Source organism: Amborella trichopoda, chromosome 13 (assembly GCF_054954075.1).
Source record: "Amborella trichopoda isolate Santa Cruz 75 chromosome 13, AtrichopodaSantaCruz75HAP2 v2.0, whole genome shotgun sequence".
Classification (NCBI taxonomy): Eukaryota; Viridiplantae; Streptophyta; class Magnoliopsida; order Amborellales; family Amborellaceae; genus Amborella; species Amborella trichopoda.
Genome location: NC_142348.1, coordinates 41,899,164 through 41,919,081, shown reverse-complemented (window position 1 = coordinate 41,919,081; position 19,918 = coordinate 41,899,164). Strand labels below are relative to the sequence as shown.

Sequence of the window (19,918 nt, the reverse complement as noted above, 5' to 3'; positions counted from 1 at the left end):
AAGTCTATCGGCCCATAGTCTTCAAGCTTCCTTCTTATTTGTCGCTCTCTAAGGTTTAAATTATAATGAACGTAGACTAGTTTATGAAGCTTCTCAGAAGCGAGTCGATTCCTCCTAGTAGTGTGCAACCATTGGAACGTACTCCAGTTGCGCTCACAGCCAGTAGCAGAATATGTCTGGGAGAGCACCTTGATTGCTATCCTCTTTAGGTGAGGTGCATCAGTACCATATATCTCCCACCATTCAGCTGGATTAAAATGTAAAAAGCATTGTAAGGGCAAGAACAATTTATAAGATTAAATATATGAATAAACAAAATATTAGCGAGGGGATAACCTGAATCCATCATAGTTCGAGAATTTCTGGCAAGTCTAGTTCCGAAGGATCCTATAGCATCCCTATACATAGCAAGCTAAAACAAATATATTACGTTTTAGTGCATTATTCCTCACAAATATAACAACTCAATGAAGTTCTTACCCAAACATTAAATAATACCTCTTGTATTGCTGCTACTTGGTTTCGATGGCTTCTCTCCAACCTTGCAATAATGTATCTGACCCCTTCCATAATCTTGTGGGGTTGTTCAGGTGTCAAATAGAAAAATTTTGGGTTGAAGTAGTAACCTAAAAAATATATAGGTAGAAAAATGTCATTTACAATTTCATAAAAAAATGATTTAAACTGAAACATTGTAATGATATAAATATATATTTACCAGCATAATGAATTGGACGTCCGAATTTGGTGTTCCACCTCTTTTCTATAATCTCGATCACTTTGCTAGCAAAATTACACTTCTCCTCAATAGCTGATTTCGCCCTCTCAATACCTTCATAAAGGATACCCATGGTAGCTTTCTTATCAGCATCCACCATTCTTAACACCGTGACCAAAGGGGCAGTGGCTTCTACAACACTGGAACATCGAGACCAGAACAGCCTATTTGAGATTATGTTGTCCACTTTTATACCGGTAATGGACTTCGAGAGGCAGTCATTTAACCACTCTTCACAAGTAAACAATCTCTTTAATGCACCTTCAGATTGTCGAATGGAGTCCACAGCTAAGTAATCGGTCGCAAAGCGGGTTATGGCAGGCCTGATTATCTCTTTTTTCTTAGAGTGTTCTCTAAAAAGAAATAATATTTTCAAGTGGTTGTATATAAATCTCGACACCAACCTTGCTTCATCTAGAGTCTCCTTCACAATTTTGATCTCATCGATTTCCTCTAACATAAGATCGATGCTGTGTACAGCACACGGGGTCCATACTAGATGCTTCCTCTTATCCATCAACTTGCTGCCCGCAGAAACACATGCACGCGCATTGTCCGTAATAAACTGGACTACATGCTTATCCCCCACCTCCTCCACTATCTGATCATATAGTCGTACGTAGAAGTTTGCATCCTTCTTCGTCCCTGATACGTCTTTGCTAGACTAAAAAGCTGTACCTTTTGGGGAATAGGCCAAGAAGTTTAAAAACTCTTTTGTGCTAACTTTATTCAACCAACCATCACTCATGAGAGTAATTCCTGTCCTTGGCCAACTCTGTTTATATTCTTCAATCCACTTTTTAACTTCCTCTACCTCTTCGTCTAATATTGGCCCACTGAGCTCATATGCCGTCGGGGGTTTTACCCCGGGCCCGGCTCTCTAGATTGCACTAACCATAGGTGGAAAACATGGGCTATTGGCTGCATCAAAGGGAATCCCTTTATCGTAGAACCATTTACCAACATATCTCCCTAACATGTTTCTTGTACCTTTAACCATGCCTTTTAGGATCATCTGTTGTGACTTAGGCGTTGAGAGAAATGGGTCTTTACGACCATGACCTGCAATACTGGCACTCTTAGGTAACTTAGAAACAATTTCTTCAACAACTGATTCTTCTTGATACATATTGCCACCAACCCCTCCATACATATTTGAGCTGGGCTCGCCATACATGCTCGAGCTGGACCCGCCATGCATATCTGAACTAGGCCCACCATGCATATCGGAGCTAGGCCCACCATGCATGTCTGAGCTAGACCCACTAGGCATTCTAAACCCACATTCCCTCTGATATTGTTCATGTAAACTTAATCTTGTGGCCATGTCCAGCTCATTATTATATTGCTCTTCTAGGTCATAATTATATTGCTCTTCTGTATCATTCCTGCTTGATGGTGTATATAAACTAGCTATCTCCTCATTCATCCTATGTTTGGCAATTTTTTTACCTTTGCTAGCATTAAGAATTGCCACCATCTGTTTTTTTACATTACTAGGGACACTAGTGCATGCAGAAACTTCTCCCTTAACCCCTGCCAAGTGTTGCTTGAACCTATGTACCCCACTACTTATCACTCTTTGACAGTAATTACAAATAATTTTGTCTTTCTTGTTGGGATCAAGTCTGACCCCATGTTGCCATGCAGGGTCTTCTGTAGATCTTGACATGATTCAACTGTTTTAAGATGTAAAAAGTTTAAATTAACCTGACAGTTCAAAAAGAAAAATAATCACCATATGTAGTGATAATATGTTGCGGTAGTTCATGTAGTCATATTCGTTGTTATTTGTTATTGCAAAATACCTTTTTTGACAATAATATTTTAGTACATATCAATTACAAACATTTAGAATAATACAAAATGCAAGCTCCAAACATGGCTACAACTCAATTATCAAGAACATACATTTTTTGCATTAAAAAATTAATAATAAAAACAATTCTTCAAAGAGCCGGCTAAGATCAGTCATTTCAACTAAAAAATCCATGAACAACAGATAAAAAAAATACAGTTTTGTATTGAAAATATAATAACATGCATTTTTTTGCATAAATAATCCATCAACATACAATTTTTTCAACAAAAACTTTAACAATAAAAATTTAAAATATGGTTTAATACCTCATGATAATTAAAACCTTGTCACGATTTTCACATCTTTTCGGAAAATCATCAAATTTCAAAAAATTCGATCTTGAAAAAAAAAAAAAAAAAATTACAGCAAACTCAAACAATAAAAATTAAAAATTGGGTTTAAATGTTTAATACATCATGATAATCAAAACTTTATCACGATTTTCACATCCTTTCGAAAAATCATCATTTTTCAAAAAATTCGATCATGGATAAAAAGAAATAAAAAAAAAAAAAGTACAGCAAATTTTCAAAAAATTCGATCATGGATTAAAAAAAAAAATTAACAAATTTTCAAAAAGTTTGATCATGGATTAAAAAAAAAAAATCATATATTTTCTAAAAATTCGATCATGGATTACAAAAAATTCGATCATGGATTACATAAAATTCGATCATGGATTACATAAAATTCGATCATGGATTACAAAAAAAAAAAAAACATAAAAAAACAAAAAATTCGATCGTGGATTACAAGAACAGAAAAAAACAATTCGATCATGGATTACAAAAAATTCAATCATGGGTTACAAAAAAAAAAAAAACACAAAAAATTCGATCATGGATTACAAGTAAAAAAAACAAACATTTCGATCATGGATTACAAAAAAGTCGATCATGGATTACAGAAAATTCTATCATGGATTACAAAAAATTCGATCATGGATTACATAAAATTCGATCATAGATTACAAAAAAGTCGATCATGGATTACAGAAAATTCAATCATGGATTACAAAAAATTCGTTCATGGATTACATAAAATTCGATCATGCATTACAAAAAAAAAAAACAAAAAATTCGATCGTGGATTACAAAAAAAGAAAAAAACAATTACATCATGGATAACGAAAAATTCAATCATAGATTACAAAAAACTCTATCATGGGTTACATAAAAAACAAAAAACAAAAAATTCGATCATGGATTACAAAAAAAAACAAACATTTCGATCATGGATTACAAAACATTCGATCATGGATTACAAAAAATTCTATCATGGGTTACAAAAATAAAAAATAAAAAATAAAATTCGATCATGGATTACAAGAAAAAAAAACAAACATTTTGATCATGGATTACAAAAAATTCGATCATAGATTACAAAAAATTCTATCATGGGCTACACAAAAAAAAAAAAAAAAATTGTTCTTCACAGAGTCGTTTTACATAAGCGATTTTAACTCAAAAATTCACCTCCAAGTGAATAAATTACATCCAATTGACTATATTTTCTGATAAACAACAATATAAGGAATCAAAAACCTAAATTTTTAACACATTATTTCTAATATATCATGAAAACAAAATCAAAAGGCGGAAAAAAAAAAAAAAAAACAGCGGAATTTGGTTCCGCAGACATCTCACTGTTCATATCAAATTTCTTGCTGTAATTGACCAGATTACGTAAAATTGAAAATTTTAAATCATACTAGACACAATAAAGATTAAAAACCCTAATTATTGAACTCATTTTGTTCAAAATATGCCGTGAAATAAATCAAATGGCGGAAAAAAAAAAACCCAAAGTTCTTACCTGTTTTTGTGAACCGAAGCCTTCAATCTCCGAAAAACTATGTTTTTCTCAACGATTATCACAAATTAGTAACAAAAGCTTTTGATTCACAGCTTTAAGAGCAATATGCCTACGAATTTTGAAAGATTCATGCCCTATTTGGCATGAAATTTCAGAAATGGCGGAAACCCTAAACCCCGAATTTTTCTTGATCCAAAAACAACCAATTTTTCCACCATTTAATCCTTGAAAAAGCTGAATAAAGCTGTTTACAGCCTGCAAAACAGATCACATGCCGAAAAAAACAAAAAAAATGATCAAAAAATGACAAATTTGAAAAAATCCGTGAAGAACACTGTGCAACCCGTGTTCTTCACGGACTCGCCGATTCCGCACAGTGAATCGGCGAGTCACTGTGCGGAATCGTCCGGTTCTCTCTAGAACCGGACGATTCCCGGTTTTTGAACCGATCCGGTACCTATTTCGTGAATTTCGAGTCGAACCGGGCGAGTCCGGTTCGACTCGGCGATTTTTAAAACGCTGGTTCAAACCTCTCAAGTAATTGCTAAAGAAGTTTTACAAGACCGATTATGTAAGACAATGTGGGCTATATAAGGAGCTTGGTGTTTTTCGTAGAAATTGTTGACTTGAGAAAGAATCTCTAAAATCGAAAAAAAACAAGAGTAGGGAAGAAGTTGTTGATCTTTGGAGTTGCGAAAAGTTTTATTGAAGATTATTAAAATGAAAGGAAATTCTCATTTAATGGCCATAAATTCTTAAAAATTATTAATGGGTCAAAATACCTCAATTAATATTAAAAAAATATATCTTATTATCTTTTATTTTTAACTTCTATATCTCATCACACCCAAGAATTGAAAATATTACTTGTAAGAAAAAAGACTCCATTTTTTTTATCTTTCAACCCCTTAAACCTTTTTTACCATGTATCATTGACCTCAACAATTTATAAAATGACTCTATATCTCTCTCTAAAACCCAAACTCCATCTCTCTCTCTCAAACTCCATCTCTCACACATAAGAAGGTGTGCTCTTGTTCGAGCTCAAACTAAACCCCTTGGCACGTAAACTCACTAAGAAGCGAAGAGAGAAATAGAGTTTTAGAGAGAGAGAGAGATGGTGTTTGAATAAGGTGTTATTTTAGTGTTTGTTTGAGTAAAAAATTTATGGTAAATAATATCCAAGCGAATGTAAAATCTAAAAGATTGAGACTTTTTACTTACAAGTAATATTTTCAATTCTTGGGTCTCATGAGATATGGAAGTTAAAAATAAAGATAAAGAGATATTTTTCCTCAATATTATAGGTTCTAATTAATTTTTTGACGTATCTCATTCTAAATTATTCTAAATAAACTAAAATCGTCTATGTTCATAATTGGAAACATAGCAAGTATAGGCAATTTAGCAATTTGACCCACTTAAAAACCCCATATGCTGCTTGTTCAAAGCAAGTTGGATTGCTAAAATCTCTTGCTTAGTCATGGTAAATAAAATTGCTAAAATATCATTGGGAAAAGTTTATATAGAGCCGAGGCTCTAAACAATCAAATTAGAACCTACCTTAAAAATTTCACTAGAAGAGGTTGTTTTGATGTCTAAATATCCTCAAATTGATCATCTTGATATCAAGATACATAGACATAAAAAAAAAATTGGATTTCAAGTTTTGGAAACAGTTTATTTTGTAACGCATTTTTGGAGCGTTAATGTTCAAGACTTTTAAGTTTTGGTAGATCTGTCGATTTGCACTATTTTTTAAGCTTTAAACTTTATAAATAAAGATGAAAATATATTTTAAAGCCATCACAGAGTTTTCTAATATTGAAACCGTATTTCTCGACGCTATTTAAAGGTAGGCTCTAATTTGATTGTTTAAAGCCTAAGCTCCATACAAACCACACCCTCATTGTCATTTGCATATTTAGGATTTTCACCCTCATAGGCAATTTCAAAAAGTAATGATTTTGCTTATCCAGGACTCCCAACCCTGATTAAGTTTTTGTCACGTAACTTAAAATTTCATTTTTCTAATTTGAGAAATTAGGGAAAATCAATGTTCACACCATTGTACCTCCTAATTTCAAAGGCCCTGCAAAATGAAAACACTTAGAGCCATTGTCTCCTACTCGCCCAAACTAAAAATTACCTCAAAAACCTTTTAAAAGGATTGTATATGATGAGACTATTTGTCTTTATTGTGAGGAGGTCTTGTATATGATGAGACTATTTATCTTTATTGTGAGGAGGTCACAGTTAGATAGTGTTCAAAAAATTGTTAATCCAAGTCACAATTGCCCCAACAAAATTGGAAATTAGAAATCGTACAGAGCAATCCGGATCTTCATATATAATAATCAGGATCTGGGTTTTTCCATTTCTTTTTAATAAAAATTAAAATGGTGACCCATTATTGTGGGTGAAGTCACCCGGGGGTTCCTTCCGCACCACGTATACCTGTCTCTCAACATCATTGTTTGGAGCGCCCCATGAGCATTGAGCTTTTGAGCGCAAAGTGAGGACCATAACTTTCCCGAAATCCTCCGATGTGGGATAACTCCAACATCCATTTCAAGTGTGAACGTACGGAGTGTGCATTCAATTAGCTCATTTGAACCGCCCCAGCTAAGGAGAAGCTTATGATGACAAAATACCTTCCTTTCTCTAGCTTTTCTTTCTCTCTACTTCATGCCATTTTTTCAATTTTTTTTTGGTTACAACAATAAACATGCTTGGAGTGGGTAACGTAGGGTAACAAACATGCCACCTTTTTTATTTTTTTGAATTTTGATATTTTTTTATTTTATTTTTTAGAGTAAAAATCTTTTTTATTTATTTTTTAACGTCATAATAATAAAATTTATAGGGGGCTTTGTTTTTGTTTTTAATCACATGACATGGAAGCATTTTCTAATAATTTTTTAATCATATTTATTATAATATTATAAATAATAATTGTACATTGATAACAAAATCCTGTATTTTAGTTATTAATTTATTTACCTTATGAATTATACAATGTATTATTTTTTCTTATAGTTGTAAATAGGATTTTAAAATTAAATAATATTAAAAAATATTTTAGATTTGTTCTTATTTATATAATAAAATAATTATAAAATATAAACCAACGATTTCAATTTCAGTAAATAATATTATAGTTAGTTAGGTTGTGATAATTTTGGATGAGTAAAGCAAATTAATAAATATTTGATACATTGATGTGATACAAATTTCACTTTATATGAGAAGTTATAATTTTTAATCTTATAATACAGAAGTGTTTTCTAATAAATTTAAATTATTTTGTTACAATATTATAAGGGTGCAATTTGTATAGAGCGTAGACTCTAAACAATCAAATTAGAGCCTACCTTCAAATAGAGTCGAGAAATGTGGTTTCAATACTGAAAACCTTTGTGATAGCCTTAAAATATATTTTCATTTTTATTTGTAAAGTTTAAAGCTTCAAAAATAGTGTAGATCGACAGATCTATGAAAATCTTGAAAATTGCCAATCCAAAAATGCGTTACAAAATACCCTATTTCTAAATCTTGAAATCAATTTTTCTCTCATGTCCAAGCATCTTGATGTCGAGCTGATCAATTTGAGGATATTTGAGCATCAAAACAACCTCTTTTAATGAAACTTTTGATGTAGGCTTTAATTTGATTGTTTAGAGCCTCGACTCTATATAAACTTTTCCCAAATTATCATATTATAATACAATTAATAATTATGCAGACATCTAGACATGAAAATATCTCAGTATTCACCTATTTTTACAAAGTAAAGAAAGTACGTATGCAATACTCCTAATTTCTTTTTGAAACTAAAAGAACACTATTTTTAGAGTTATATTTATTTTTTGAAAAAAATTGGGACCAAAATTGTCCATTCGACTGATTCTCCGATCTGACACACAGATCCATTGATCAGACATGATTTTTGAGGTGAGTGATCCAGATCACCAATTTGTTTTTTTGACCTTGTAGTGATAAAATGTGAATTTCAAATGTTTTTTATGTGTTTCAATAGAATGGAAATATCGAAATATAAACAAAAAAGTTACACATTTTTCTCCATGAATTTGGGAGGTAAATATGGAGAGATAAAATACATGATGCTCTCCATGAATTCGAGAGGTAAATTTGGAGAGATAAAATACACGATTTTCTCCATGAATTTAGGAGGTAAATCTGGAGAGATAAAATTGACTTTTGAATAAGTCTAATACTCCCCCTCAAGTTGGAGTGTGGAGGTTCTTGATGCCCAACTTGGCAAGTGGGAATTTGAAATTTTCTGGATCCAACGTCTTGGTAATGATATCAGTCACCTGGTGTGAAAAACCAACAAAACATATCTGAATAAGGCCTTGTTGAAGCTTTTATCGTACAAGATGACAGTCCAGTTCTATGTGCTTTGTGCATTAATGATGGACTAGATTAGCCTCAATGTAAACGGGCGCTTGGTTGTCGCAATAAAGAGCCATAGACTCATTACGAGAAATACCGAGGTCTTGAAGTAAAAATTTGAGCCATTGAAGCTCACAAGAAACTGATGCCATAGACCTATACTCGGCCTCCGCAGATGAACGTGAAACTGTGATTTGTTTCTTGGTTTTCCAAGAAATTGGAGAGGCGTCGAGGAAAGTGCGGTATCTCGTAGTAGACTTATGAGTCATTGGACAACTGGCCCAGTCAGAATCACAAATAGGTTGTGACATGAAGTGAGATGGAAGCAGATAATAAAATACTTTGGCCAGAACTGCCTTTGAGATATCTAAGTAATTTGAAGGTAGCATCCATAGGAGGCTTGCAAGGTTGTTGCATGAATTGACTGAGAATGTAAACTGAATACACAATATCTGGCCTTGTTATCGTCAGATAAATGAACTTGCCCACAAGTCGATGATATGGAGAAGTATCGCCAGGCAATTCACCATCCGAATTGTTAAGTTTTAAATGTTGTCCCATTGGTAAGTTACTAGGGCACGCTCCAAGAAGTCCCACGTTGTCAAGTATATCTAAAATGTATTTTCTCTGTGTGAGATAAATACACTTAGATGAACAAGCCACTTCAATCCCCAAAAAATATTTTAGGGGACCCAGTTCTTTGATATGAAACTTACTATGTAAATACCACTTAATAGTCTCAATGGAATCAACATCATTACCAATGATTATAATATCATCGATATATACAAGAATAAAAACAGAGTGGGATCCTGAAATCTTGGTGAAAAGTGAGTAATCTGCCTTAGATTTCTGCAAGCCATTTATGTGAAAAGCAGAGGAGAACTTAGCAAATCAATTTCTTTAATGCTTGGTTTATGCCATATAAATATGTATTTAAACGGCAAACTTTGCGCTCCCCTTCTCTGGAAAAACCGGGAGGAATCTTCATATAGACTTCATTGGCAAGGTCCCCATGTAAGAAGACATTATGAGCATTGAGTTGTTCAACATACCATCCTTTTATAATGGCTAGAGCAAGCAGGCAACAGACCGTGACCAATTTTGCCACTGGGGCAAATATCTCGTGATAGTCGAGGCCCTCCATTTGCGTATAGCCCTTGTTAAGTGGGATTGAGTTTTGAATCACAACGTGATCTTTTCATTAATGGAGAGAAAATATATAAGATGTAAACAAAATTGTTCCCTAATGAATAGGGATACAAATATTACATGGTAACAACTAAAAGAGACTCAGTCTCTCTAATTTGAAATTCAAAATCTTGATATGCTGGCTTTTGTAACTATAATACTCCACTTCAAGCTGATATGTGTGACAAAAGAACACCCAACTTGCTTAACAAAAATATAAATTGTTTTTTACCTAAAGCCTTAGTCAAAATATCAGCAAGTTGATGCTTTGTAGGGACATAAGAAGTGGATATGAGACCAACTTGAATTTTTTCTCTGATGATCTGGCAATCAATTTCAATGTGTTTCGTTCTTTCATGAAACACAAGGTTGGCTGCAATGTGTAGAGCGGCTTGATTATTACAATGGAGGTGCATTGGTTGTGGATGGTGAATCCTCAAATCTGAAAATAGAGTTTTTAGCCAAATTAATTCACAAGTAGTGGTTGCCATTGAATGATACTCAACCTCTGCTGATGACTGAGACACCGTAGATTGTTTCTTTGTTATCTAAGAGATCGAGTTGTTTCCAAGATAGGTAATATAGTCAGTCGTTGAATGCTGGGTAGTAAGGCAACTGGCTTAATCAAAATCACAATATGCAGAAATTTGGAATGAGTTTTTAGATGAAAGAATGATCCCTTGGTTTGGTGTACCTTTGAGGTATCTAAGAACGCGATGTGTCACTGCAAGGTGTGGCTCTCTTGATTGATGCATATATTGGCTGAGAATGTGGATGGCAAAGTTGATGTCTGGATGGGTTATGGTGAGATATATCAATCTACCAACTAGCCTCCTATAGGATTCTGGGTTGCTTAGCAATTTTCCATCTTCAGAGGAAATCTTTAGGTTTTGTTCCATTAGAAGATATAAGGGTTTGGCCCCCAGAAAACCAGTCTCCTGTAGAATGTCAAGGACATATTTTTGTTGGGTGAGTAGAATTCCTTGAGACGATCTTGCAACTTCAATTCCAAGAGAAATTTTTAACTTTCCTAGATCCTTGATATTGAAGCGTTGCATGAGAAAGTGTTTGACTTTTTGTATTTGATTTCCATCATTTTCTGTGAGGATGATATCATCAACATATACTAAGACAATAGTGATGAGATTTCCAGACTTCAAGGTGAATAGAGAGTTATCGATAGTTGATTGGTTGAACCCAGCATCTAGTAGAGCAAGAGAGAACTTTTGAAACTAGTTTCTTGAGGCTTGTTTTAGCCCATATAGAGACTTTCATAGCTGGCAGACTTCGTTATCCCCTTCTCGAGAAAAGCCTGGTGGAATTTTCATGTATACGTCTTCATGTAAATCGTCATTCAAGAAGACATTGTTGACATCGAGTTGAAAAAGAGACTATTGCTTAGATGTTGCAACTGCAAGAAGACCTTTGACGGTAACTAATTTGGTGACGGGTGCAAAAGTTTCATGGTAATACAATCCCTCTGTTTGGGTATACCCTTTTGCAACTAGGCGCACCTTGTACCATTCAATGGTTCCATCTGCCTTATATTTGATCTTGAATACCCATTTGCAACCAATGGGTTGTTTAAAAGGTGGTGGAGATTTTATGGTTCAGGTCTTGTTTATTTCAAGGGCTTTTATCTCTACTGCCATGGCTTCACGCCAAATTGGGTCCTTCACAGCCTGAGAAAAACTTGTGGGTTCCTTGTGAGAACAAATAGTGGAAATGAAGGTTTTGTGGGATAAAAAAAATTGGGTTAACCAAGGTAAGGTTGGATAGGATACTCTTTACCTGAGAAAGAAGGTTCTTGCTGTGATGGACTGTAGTTGACAGTGGAGCAAATGTAATCCTTAAGTTTGAATGGCTTAATATGAGAACGTGAAGATCAACGAAGAGAAGATAGAGGCTCTTTGACGGGTTGGTGAAGTCCTGCATCTTGTTCAAGATTGGATGGTGGTAAAACACTTGAAACAACAGGTTCATCATTTGACAGACTAGGTGTATTGTTGGTGTCAAGTTCTTGTATAGGTTTTGGAAGGACAACATGAGTATGGTTATGCTCGGATGGCATGGCTTAGAAGAGAAACTCTTCCTCGCGAAAGATGACATCTTGACTGGTAAAAATAGTTTTAGTATCGAGATCAAATATACGATATCCTCACTGGCCCAAAGGATATCCAACAAAAATGGATGGTTTTGAGCACGAAGCAAAGTGTCATTGTTGTGCATATAACAAAGACACCCAAATACTCTAAGATGCTCATAGGTGGGTGGCTTTTTCATGAGGACTTCATAAGGGGTTTTTCCAAAGATAATTGATGTTGGCATTCGGTTAATGAGGTAACAAGCTGTTAAAATGCAATCACCCCAAAATTTGATGGGTACATTCGCTTGAAACCATAAAGCACTAGCAGTCTCTAAGAGATGGTGGTGCTTACATACATTGAATGATGCCGTTTTGTTGCGGAATATGGATGCAAGTTTTTTTGGTGCATAATGCCACAATTATTAAAAAAAATTTGCATGACATTAGATAAAAACTCAACACCATTATCAATTCGAATTTGGCGAACCTGATAATGAAACTGAGTTTTCACCATATTAATAAAATAATAAAGGAATTTATAGGTTTCTGACTTATATTTCATCAAATATGTCCATGTGCATCCTGAACAATCATCAACAATAGTAAGAAAGTAATGTGCTCTAGACTGAGAAGTAGTGGAATAGGGTCCCCAAATGTCACAATGGATTAACTCAAAAGGAACGTCACATTTACTTGAACTAGAGGGAAAAGGAAAACGAGATTGTTTTGCAATAGTGCAAATATCACAAAAAAAAACATCACATGAAGAAAATGAAAAAAGATAATCATAGCTCAGATGAAAACTAGAAAGCTTATTTCGGGATGGATGACCAAGCCTTTTGTGCCAAATGAGAGGAGATATAATAGTTGGCTTTGTCACTGCGGCAGCAACAGGCAGTTGGGTGAAGTAGTAAAGTCCATCACGCATTTCCTCTATTCTAATCAGCCTCCTCGAGGTCAAGTCCTGAAAGACACAAAATGTACAAAAGAAGGTAATTGTACAATTAAGAGAATTGATGACTTTGCTCATAGACAATAAGTTAAAAGAAAAATTTGAAACACACAAAACATTTTCTAATTCAATGGAAGGGGATAGAGAAGTTTTACCATATGTGTTACAACAGTCTTACTTCCATTGGGCAAGCATACCGGCTTATTTTGATGGCTAGTAATAGGTAACATTGAAGATGATAGATGGGGTGTGAAATGGTGGGATGCTCTAGAATCTAGTACCCATGAATTATGAGTGGTTTTAGAAGCAGAGAGACAGAATAACATACCTTCAAATTTTGCATTGGATGGCTAGGAATCAATGCTTAGTAAAGACAGAAGTTGCTGATATTGACTTGGAGAGAGAGCAGGTAAAGGTGGTGTTCCTCTCGACTGTGAAGTGTAGTGAGAAGAATTGGCAGCAGAGTTGGCATTATTAGCATGTCTTCCTCCCCTTTGGTGATGATTATGACGTCCATTTAGATGTCATTTCTAATTTCTTTCAGGATACCCATGAATATCATAACACTTGTCACGAGTGTGACCTGACTTTTTGCATTGGTCACACTAAGGACATTCTTTGAAGCGGTCACTGTGAATATCATAACATTTGTCACAAGTGTGACCCGACTTTTTGCAATGATTACACCAAGGGCGCTCTTTGAAGCGGCCTTTCACTTGACTGTTGTGGGAACTATTGACGGCGAGAGCAGCAGCCTCAGAGGAAACTAATTGGTGTGCTTGGAGGCCCTTGTGTCTTTCTTCTTGAAGGACGAGAGAGTAGACCTTTCTGACATTGGGCAAAGGTTCCATTGAAAGGATTTGAGTCCGAATAGTCCCAAAGGATTCATTTAGGCCCATCAAAAATTGATAAACTCTTTCGGTCTTTTGATATTCATGATATTCCTTAAAAGATCCACAAGTACAAGTAGAGATCTTCGAATATGAAGTCAATTCGTCCTATAACACTTTCAGATAAGAGAAATAAGAAGCAAGTGACATGCGTTCCTGCTGTAAGGTGGCAATGAGACACTTGATTTCGTAAATACGTGGCCCATTCCCTTAGGAGAAACGGTCCTCAAGATCGAGCCAGAGATCTCGGGCCGTCTAAGCGTAGACTACGCCGTCAGCAATATCTTGCACGAGGCTATTATACAGTCAAGACATAACCATCAAATTACATCTTTCCCATACTCGAACTTCAAAAAGTGGAGCAGTTGGTTTGGGAAGAGTAACATCTACAAAGCATAACTTGTTTTTTGCTCCAAGAGCAATTTTCATGGCTCGTTTCCAAGTACCAAAATTATCACCAACAAGAGCTTGTGAGACAAGAACATTACCGGGATTATCTGACGGATGCAGGTAGTAATGAGATGGCATATTGGTGACGACATTTTGATTGTTGTTTTACTCTTGGTTGCCCATTGTCATGATGAAAGACCATAGATAGATGATTTGGGACTACAACCGTAACACTTCTAGAAACACACAGAAAAACTTTAGAGACTCGCGAGTGCTTAAAGACTGCTATCAAAGTTTGAGCATTGTGTGTGTGAGAGAGAGCAACAAATCTTTTATTGGATCTTCATTACCAAGATGCCATGGGTCGTTTGGCTGCTTTGGACAGATGATCATATATACTCTAGAGAGAGAGAGAGAGAGAGAGAGAGATCGGGGAGAAAATAGAAAGTGTGAGAGCCTAGATAGAGAGAGAAAGGGTTTCATGGGCTGATAAGGTCGAAGAAGAAGAGGCCATAAACCTACAACACCAGCAACAAAAACATGAAGAGCAACCCATTAAAAGGCCCAAGCCCAACCCCTTTGCCACCACTGTCAGCCACAAAAAGCATGAGAGTGAGTGTTTATCAACATGATAACACTCCAAAGTATTTCTCACAGAAGAAAAGCATAAGGGAGAATTTCTCTCAAAGCAATAGCAACCTTATACCAAACCCATGCAAGAAAATGGCCCCAACAACCAACCAGCTCAGCAAAAAACAAACATGGAAAATAAATTTCACTCAGACTAAAAGCATGAGAGAAGATTTCTATGAGAGAAAGGGCATAAGAGAGAAAGAAACTTGAGGTCACAAGAAAAAAAAACAACTTGGTTGAGAGGGGAAAGCCATTGAAGATCCAAAACCCAATTGAGAAAGAAAGAAACTATCATGAAATCCACTCAAAAGCCACGAAAATAGAAAATTCAGGGGTTAGAACATAAACCCATATGAGGAAAGCAAAGAAACTGAAAGAGTTAGCATTAAAGAGCTCCTTTGTTTTCAATTGATGACTTTTGTAGGGGATCCATGGTCCACTGAACTCTAGAAAAACTAAAGAGAGATAGAGAAAGAGAGAGACATAGATTCTTTAGAGAGAGAAAAAGAGTATTGTACTTGGTGATTGGAAGATCGGTGGAGGCCACTGGTAGAAGATCCCCAAGCGAAGTTTCTTCAAACAAATTAGTCGTTTCTATCTCTAATATTTCGTTTGCAAAAAATGGCGTCGGTTGAAAACCTTGAGCCTCATGTAGACATGATTGCCTCCTCTAAAGCTCCCGTGGGGGTTGCAGTCGCGGCTGAGAAGCCACCTTCTAAACCTGTGAAAGAGAAGAAGGCAAAGGTCCCAAAGGAGAAGAAGCCCAAGACTACTGCTCCAAAGAAGCACAAGGCCTTGAGATCTCTCCAAGTCTGTATTAAAGAAAAAAATGCCCACTTGATCGCTCTGATACCATGTTAAGTAGGATTGGGTTTTGAATCACAACGCGATCTTTTCATTAATGGAGAGCAAATATATAAGGAGTAAACAAAACTGTTCCCTAATAAATAGGGATACAAATATTGCATGGTTACAACTAAAAGAGACTCGGTCTCTCTAATTTGAAATTCAAAATCTTGATGTGCTGGTTTTTGTAACTATAATAGCCCTTAGCGAGTAGACAGGCTTTATACCATTCAACACTTCTATCAACATGGTATTTAACTTTGTAGATCTAGTTACAGCTAATCGCATGTTTGTCAGGTGGGAGAGAGGTAAGGATCCAAGTATGATTATCTTCAATGGCTTTAATCTCCTTGGCCATTACCTCTCGCCATTTTGGGACTTGGACCGCTTGAGAGAAGGTAGAAGGTTCAGGAATGGTCTAAATAGCTGCAATGAAAGCTTGATGGGAAGGTGAGAAATTATGAAAATCCATGAATTTGGAAAGAGGAAAAATTGTATTTATAGTGCATATCGCAAAAGGAGACGGTGTGGATTGGGTGCGGAAGGAAGGTTGAGAAAAGAAACAATAATAGTCTTTAAGATGGGTAGGTGGTTTATGGGCTCTAGTGGATTGGCGAGGTTGGTATTTGATATTATTAGTGAATAAAGGAGAATTGGACAGCTCGGTGGGTGGGGTACATTGGGGTAAAGTGGAAGGGAGGGAAGATTGTAGTAGCAGGTGCAAGGGAATGTTTTGAGAATGAAAAGAGTGTGTTGGGTTCGAAATGGGTGATGTGGGCCATGGTCAGGGGCAGGTAAATGTAAGACATGGCTGGGGTTTGTGGCATGGTGTTGGATGTTGGCATATGGGAAAACATGCTCATGAAAAATGACATCACGACTGGTGTAAGTTTGATGGGTAGCAATATCAAAGATTCAATAGCGCTTTTGAGCAAAGGGATAACCGATAAAAATACTCGGTTTTGCACGGTAATCAAATTTGTCACGGTGATGAATATTATATGTAGAACACAAGCAACCGAAAACACGACGATTGTTATAGTTGGGTTTGGCATGGAATAAAATTTCATAAGGGGACTGATTATGCAATAGAGGGGATGGAATGAGGTTGATTATACAACCAGCTACGAGGACACAATCTCCCCAAAATTCAAGGGGAAGATTTGCTTAAAACCGTAAAACACATGTAACTTCAAGTAAGTGACGTTTACGTTCTACTTCATCATTTTGTTATGGTGTAGCAACACAACTGTGTTGGTGTATAATTCCTTTTGAGCCATTGAAGCTCAAAAATTCTCGGTGCTTGGTTTTGAGAGAATCATTCTCACAGTTCAACCCAAACATCATGTGATGAAACACCATTGGTGATGCTGTTAAAAATGTCTCCAGAGACGGCCTAAATTAACCAAGATGTGACCATATCATTGGCCCTATGGTTGAACATAGAAGAATTCGTAGTAGGTTGAGGGAGAGAATCATCTATGAAACCTAATTTGTTTTTCACATTCAATGTCATACGCATAGCACGAGACTAGTTGTAATAGTTGTCGCCAGCAAGAACTTTGGAGAGAAGAACAGTCCCAGGACTATCCGAATGGTGAATGTAATATGGGGAAGATGAATAGGCATTCGCAGATATTCCAGAAAGAACATTGGAAAACCCTATCTCAGGATATGGGGGTGGTGGGGATTCATGAGAAGAACCCAATGGGAGAGTAGGTTCTGTCATGATGGTTGAAGAGGAAGGAGAGCAGAGAAAGGAAAGCCAAATAGAAGAAGGGCAGCCCGCAGAGAGAGAAAGCAGACTCTAGGTAGCAACAACACCAGCGGAGAGAGAACATCATGCTGTTATTAGAAGTTTAGAGAGAGAGAACGATAGCCAGTATGGAGAGATTTATTGGATTGGCTGGAGATGCTTAAACCAAAGAGATCAAGGGGCAGAGATAAGAGAGATTTGGGGGCAGAGAACCATGCTCTGATACCATGATAAAATGTGAATTTCGAATGTATTTTCTGTGTTTCAATAAGAGGGAAATACATAAATATAAATAGAGAAGTTACACGATTTTCTCCATGAATTTGGGAGGTTAACTTGGAGAGATAAAATACATGATTTTCTTCATGAATTTGGAAGGTAAATTTGGAGAGATAAAATTGACTTTTGAATAAGTCTAATATGTAGTCTTATTTATTAGATGTCAAATTAGATGGCTTGGGCTAATCACAAAATCTAAATTTTTTTTTTTGAATTTAAATCTTTTTAATGACTCTCTTACAATCTTCCAATTTGAAATTTAAAGAATAAAAATAGTTATGACCTCCTTATAGAAAAAATAAATAATTTTTGTATACTTTTCTAACCAAAATCTAGAGTTAGTGTGGGGTTTCGGGGTAAGTTGGTGAGATGCGGTGAGAGGGAGGCCACGTGCGCAAAGCCCTCTTCTCCTATGACACCATGGAATGCCTTGTGCTCTCAAATAAAGGTGTGTACTGGTTCCACTTAGAAAGGCTAAACATCAAGGGGCCTATTGGATATATGGAAAAAGATTGACAAATATTATTTCTTTGAAATATATTTATAGGGAAAAGTATTTTTTTATAAAATAAATTTCTGAATTTTGGATAGTACATGGATGTATAACATTGGAGAACTAGTATTCATATTGCTGATCCTAATTAATTAGAAAAAAGCTAAAATGATGATGATGACAGAGATGTATAACATTTTCATGAAATTTTTTTATTGTTTTAAACGATTTTTATTTTATTATTTATTATAATGCAATCTTTTATTAAATTTGAGATAGTTGCGTTCTTTAAATTTTTGAAATAGTTTCTCTCTCTAAATTTTTTTAAGTACTATCTCTGTCTAAAATTCGATATATTTTATCTCTTTAAAATTTTTTGAAACTCTCACTCTAAAATTTGATATAATTTCTCTGTAAAAATTTTTAAGATACTTTCTATCTCTAAAACTTAAAATATGAGATAGTTTCCTTTCTAAAAATTTTCAAGTAGTCATTCTCTCTAAAATTTAAAGATAGTTTCTCTCTCTAAAATTTAAAATTTGAGATAGTTTCTCTTTCTAAAAATTTAGAGATAGTTTCTCTCTATAACATTTCAAGTACTTGCACTCTCTAGAACTTAAATTGAGATAGTTTCTCTCTTTAACAATTTTGATATAGTTTTTCTCTCTAAAATTTTTGAGATAGTTTATCTCTCTGAAATTTTTTAAGTACTTTCTCTCTCTAAAACTTATAATTTCAGATAGTTTTCCTCTCTAAATTTTGATATAGTTTATCTCTTTAAAATTTTAATATATTTTTTCTCTCTAAAATTTTAATATATTTTTTCCCTCTAAAATTTAAAATTTGAGATAGTTTGTCTCTCTAAAAATTTTCAAGTACTTTCTCTCTCTAAAACTTAAATTTGCCATAGGTTTTTCTATTATTTTGAGATAGTTTTCTCTCTAAAAATTTTGAGATAGTTTCTCTCTGAAAATTTTTATGTAGTTTATCTCTCTTAAACTTAAAATTTGAGATAATTTTCCTCTCTAAAATTTGATACAGTTACTCTCTAAAATTTTAAGATACTTTCTTCTTCCAAAACTTAACAATTGAGATAGCTTTTCTCACTAAAATTTTTCAAGTACTTTTATTTTCTAAAACTTAAAATTTGAGATATTTCTATTTTTAAATTTTGATAAAGTTTCTCTCTATAAAATTTTAATTTATTTTCTCTCTCCAAAACATAAAATTTGAGACAGTTTATGTCTTTAAAAATGTGACAGTTCCTCTCTCTAAAACTTTAAATTAGTGATAGTTTATGTCTCTAAAAATTTTGAGATAGTTTCTTGCTTTAACATTTTTCAAGTACTTCTCTCTCAAAAATTTAAAATTTGATATATTTTCTCTCATTAAATTTGAAATTTGAGATAGTTTCTCACACTAAAACTTAAAAATTAAGATAATTCCTATCTCTGAAATTTTTGCGATAAGTTTTCTCTCAAAAAAAATTTAGATACTTTTCTCTCTAAAACTTGAAATTTTAGCTAATTTCT

At 34.7% G+C, this 19,918-nt stretch overlaps 1 long non-coding RNA gene across 1 annotated transcript; it reads right to left on the bottom strand.

Annotated features, from left to right (window-relative positions):
- Window positions 1-12,780: 12,780 nt before the first annotated feature.
- Window positions 12,781-15,901, bottom strand: LOC110007957 (uncharacterized). Its single transcript, XR_002282347.2, has 4 exons — window positions 15,531-15,901; window positions 14,478-14,615; window positions 13,428-14,284; window positions 12,781-13,111 (listed from the first exon to the last, which is right to left on the bottom strand). It is a non-coding gene; the product is annotated as an uncharacterized LOC110007957 (long non-coding RNA).
- Window positions 15,902-19,918: the final 4,017 nt, after the last annotated feature.